Consider the following 5544-nt stretch of genomic DNA (forward strand, 5'->3'; position numbering starts at 1 on the left):
GCTTCTTCTTTTTTTCAAAAAGAAATGTTAAGCTGACCACACACATCGTACAAGTATGACTTCAGCTTGCAAGCCAGACAAAAAAAAAATAACACAGGAGCTAGATGCTTCTGGACATTCATGGGCAGGTGACAACCAACAACCAGGCACAAGCCAGAAATGCATGATACTTGCCCAGTGCTATATTGAATATATGCACGTTAATTTCATAATTGTTCAAAATATAAGAAACTTTATTCGGTCTCATTAGAGGATGGCTACCTGATCCATCTTACAGAAATATTTCTTTTGGAAAAAAAATGGAATGATCAGTGTCCCACCAACCATAGTTCTTGGGACATGGAGGCATATAAAGCCACTGTGTCCCCCGGAGGGCTGGCCCTGCCCTTCATGCATGCCTGCACGTTCACACATTACATTGACTTGATAAGCTATCATTGGCGTTGTTGGAACCAGTGCTTTTGGTTGGTGTGGCAAAGAGCCTGAACCCTAAATTGTGTCTTGCATTCTCGAAGAAAACTAAGGTCCGGTCTAAATTATAGGTCATTTAAACTTTTTTCTAGATGTATAAATATTATTATGCATATAAACATAGGGTATATCTAAGTACATAACAAAGTTTATGAATCTAACAAAGCTAAAACGACCTATAAGGACGGAGGGAGTAGTAACTAATTGGGTCTTTGTCTCTTGCATTATCTTTGTCAATTCTATAGAGATTGAGAGCTTTGCAATATTGGCTCAGCTTTAACACTATGGATTCGCCATCTAGGACATGAAAGACACATAATAATGATGAAGCATACGTGGAGGAATGGCCCTAAAGTCTTAATCATGTGGGGCTGCTGGAACTTAGTATGGTTGTCTCTTGTCCAATTTGACAATGGCAAAAATAGATCTGTTCCGATAGCACATGCAACGTATAGCCGTCTGTCGCCTGAAAACGCTATGTGGGCTGGCTAGTGATTCTTTTATTTTCAGCCCAAGTTAACTATCCACCCTCCTACTATTTTATTTTTCGACCCAAGTTAGCTATACACGTGAAGGGAGAGCCGGAGAGGTGCCTCCGGTTTCTTTATTTTCCGTGTTTTTTTTTCTTTTTTCCATCTGTTATTTCTTTCATTATCTTCTGTATGTTTTCTTTCATTCTTTTTTTGTTTTCCGTTATTTATTTCTCTTCTCCGGTTAACATATTTTTTTCTGTTCTTTTTCCTTTTTTCTTACGGAGGCTTTTATTTTTTACTCTTTTTCTGTTACTTTTCTGTTAATTTATTTTCCGAGCTCATACAATTCTGTTAATTTATTTTGCGAGCTCATACAATTCTATTATGACTGTTTTTCCTTCTTTTTACTTTCACTTACATTTCAATTCATTTCACTTCTCTTTTATTTTTCTATTATCTTTTCTTCTATACTCCTCAAATAGATATACTTTATCTTATTTGTATTGCTATGTATTATTATTCATACATTTCTTTCTATTTCATGTACAAATAATGATCTTTCTATTTTTTCTGTTTTCGTGTTTTAGAAAAAGTATGCATATTTTTCTATTTATTTATGTTCTGCTTCCTTCAATCTTCCATTTTCACTTTTGTTCTTCCCCATCTAATATTTATTTTGTGAGTTCGTGTAATAATTTTTTCAGTGCATACAACTATTTTGTTCTGTAATTTAATACAATTTATTTCAAATTTATAAATCTTTTTGTCTCTCAAATTTTTATAATTTATTATTGTATATTTTTGCTATATAAGTTGTATAATTTGTTGGATGTGTATAATTGTTTTGTTCCATAAGTTCATATAATTTATTCGGCAATGTGTATGTATTTATTTGTGATATTCAATTTCTATTGTTTTGCACTGTATAATAAATTGTTCGTGACTTGAATTATTTTTGTTCGGAGTGTATTATTATTTTGTTCGTCATGTTTAATTATTTGTTCGCGGAAAATAATTATTTTTTCCATTAATTCGTATAATTTGTTCGGTTAGTTTATGTAACTGTTCGATAAATACAATTATTTTGTTCTTTGAGTTTGTATAATTTTTTTAATGCATATGTATTTGAAAATATACCAACTTGATGTTTATATTCTACTATTTAAGTTTTTAATATTTTTTTATAATATATTATTATTTTTATGTCTTTTTTATTCACATCATATAACTCATGTGTTCTCAATGTTCAATATTTCATAACAATTTATAATTATTTGTTCTTTATGTTATTTTTTTTGTTCCTATGAAATAATAATTTATTCTAGTTATTTAAGTATTTTTTTGCTATAATTAAAACTAATATTTTTGATTTAAAAAATATATTTTGAAAAAAAAATCTAAATATAATCGAGTGTGATCATGTTTTGAAAATCTTATCATTAGAAAGACTATGGTGTAATCGAAATTTAATTTTAACAGGTGATTTAAGATTTATGACTTTTTTAAACTTCCAATTTGCATGCATATGGGTCTTTTGTTAGAGCAACTGGTACTGGGATCGCATATGCTGCAAATTCACCACCCATCACCTTCTATAACTCCGCGCGTCTAAAGCTGATGCATGCATGCAAGAGAGACAAAGCAGATGATGTCATCCCACGTGCAAAATCGTTTGGACTTAAAAAAATATAAATCTTACACCGAGTATTAAAATTAAACTCTGATTGCACCATTGTATTTCTGACAATAAAAGCTTTACAACAAGATCCCACTTGACCATATTTGGATAAACTTTTTTATTCACATTTTTTAATTAAGATAGCATATTCTGTGAGACATATACACGTGAAATAAATTATACGAACCCGTGCAACAAAACAATCATACATATCGAACATAATATATGAACTCAAAAAACATGTTTAATTTTTTGTTCGTAGAAAATAGTTAGTTGTTCGTGGTGTTGAAGCATTTGTTCATAGTACAAATAACTAATTAATCCGTATCTAAAAAATATTTTTTTAAATTATTCTCCAAACATAGTCAAGTGGGGTCTTGTTTTGAAGATCTTGTTATAAAAAATTTAATGGTACAATCAAAATTTTTATTTGAAGGTCCGGTTTAAGAGTTATGATTTTTTTAGTTTCGAACCCTATTGTATGTGAATGACATCAGCAACTCTAGTGAGCTGTTACTCTTTCACCGCATAGCCTAACAATCATCACGTGGCCCACCAATCAGGCTGCAGGCTAGCCAGAGAAGGTAACAACGGTTGAAATGTTGCCTTCTGCGATGCATAACCGCGCCCCACACGTAGGCCTTGAGTTCGAGAAAGCTACTTTTCGGAAAGCCTATTCTGTCATCTCTATATATGATGCCACCATTTGGCGTCTTGGTACACGGACTGAAACACGGGTTTGCTTTTGCAAGGCACCTTTTTTTGCGATTTTTATTTTTTTTCCTAAAAAACTTAGGGTTTGTGATGATGTGGCATCGAACGGTTTCTATTGCTGTTGTAATCACCGCTGCATCAATTTGTCACTTTGTCAGAATCAGAACATGTAAACTAGCGAGTCAAGCTATGTAATATCCATCTATTATGCTGATTTTTGCAAAAATTTAAAATTTTTTGTTGAATGTGTGGATCATTTAAATATATGGCGAAACTTAAAGTCAACCCTCAAATCTTTTCCCTAAATTCGAAAGCTAGTAATTAAAATTGTGCATTCAAATTTAAAACATACTTGATGCCAGACCAGCCACCAGGCTAAGTATGCAGCCCGACCTGACCCAAGCAAGATCCAGACCACCACCGGCCTGCTGGCCCAGCTCGACCGCTGACCAACCTAGCATAGAGCAGCACATGCCTCCATCTCCTTGTTCTCCTTTCTCCTGCACGCAGACGCCACTCTGCTCGGATATTTCCGTTGCATGCGCTCAATTTCTCCATTGCTCCGTCTCGCAAAACGTATCGGTGAGGCGACCCGTTCCACAACGGGATGCTCCGCTTTTCCCCCGCGCACAAGCAGCTCAGCGCACGGTGCCGTCTTGCTGGCACTCCCACACGCGGCACTGTTTTGCCCAACCAAGCCCGATGCTCGCCGCGTAGCCTCAAGCTCGCGAACCAAAGATCACCGGCCATCCATCCTACAGGAGCTCACCCCAAAACCCTAGCCTTTTGGCTATAAAAGCCATGGCCGCCGCACCCTTGAGGCCCAGACCTATGGGGTTTTCTCACTGGTAGAGAACTTGGTATTAGTCCTAGTTGGTAGGATGCAAATCTCCCGAAAATCCATCCACAATAAACCAACCGAGACAAAAGGGGGGAGGTCTTTTATCTCGGGTCACTCAAGTGTCACAAGTCACACGATTTTTCACGCGAAATATGCGCGTGCGCGCTGCGTGGGATTAGAACCCACAACCTCCAGCCTCGAGCGTAGCTTCCTTACCATCCCACATACACAGCACATCTGACTATATAGGGGATGCAATCCTTTTGCATTAACTTGTGGGGGATCCTTTTATCCTGGTTGGTATTACAAACCGGGATAAAAGGGTTCAAGGGATTTAGTCCTCTTTCAGCCACCCCGTTGGGGACCCTTTTATCCCGGTTTGAAACACCAACCGGGATAAAAGACCCTCTTTTATCCCGGTTGGTATTATAAACCGGGATAAAAGGCTCTCGACACCAACCGGGATAAAAGGGGGGATCTTTTATCCCGGTTGGTGTTTCAAATTGGGATAAAAGGCCTCTCAGGGTCTTTTTTTCCACTAGCCTTTGCAACCGGGATAAAAGGTCCCGGTTGGTGAGCCCCCCACCAGTGACGAAGCTTTAGTCCTGGTTGGTGAACCTTTTGTCCCAGGCTAATTTTAAACCGGGATAAAATGGGGCGCATGGAAGGTAAGTTCTCTACTAGTGTCTCCACCACCGCCACCACACACTAGCAGAGCAAGGAGGAGACTAGAGAGAGGAAGGAGAAGAAGGGGGATGAAGGAGAGGGCGCCCGCAGCGCCGCCGGCCGGAGGAGCCGCCGTCTATGATGAGACGAGCAGGAGCTTCTTCGCCTACACCAAGCAGGAGCACGGGGGGATGCTAAACCACGGGCGATGTCACAGACGATGATGTCAACACTGACTGCAAGCTGGATGACGCACAAAGAGCCAAGGATGACGATCGCCACCGCACGCTTGAGCATGTCCACGACACCACTGTTGTAGCAGAGCTGCCAGAACCGCAACCCTTCATGCTGAGCCTGCTACGCTGGCAACCTTCTCGACGTTTTATGCGTTAGCCAAGCGTACCCTGGTGAGTCACACACGCACGCTCTCCTCCCTCTTCCTTGCACTGACAACCGCCTTGTCCCTGGCGCTTGTCATCGCCGCTATGATGCCGGCCTTTGTGCCGTGCGTGATGTGTAGGTGCCGCCGCCGCCTCCCGTGCAGCCGTGCCCTCGCCGCGGCCCTGGGATCCTAGAACATTGCGCGTGTAGCTGGCTGTGCCGCAGCCGGGGTTTACCCCGTGACCACGCACGAGCAGCCTACCTGCACCGCAGCCTCGCTTGCCGCTTGGTGCGCGCTTGTCCGCGTCGCACCATGTCGC

This window comes from Setaria viridis, chromosome 2 (genome assembly GCF_005286985.2).
Source record: "Setaria viridis chromosome 2, Setaria_viridis_v4.0, whole genome shotgun sequence".
NCBI classification, from domain to species: Eukaryota; Viridiplantae; Streptophyta; class Magnoliopsida; order Poales; family Poaceae; genus Setaria; species Setaria viridis.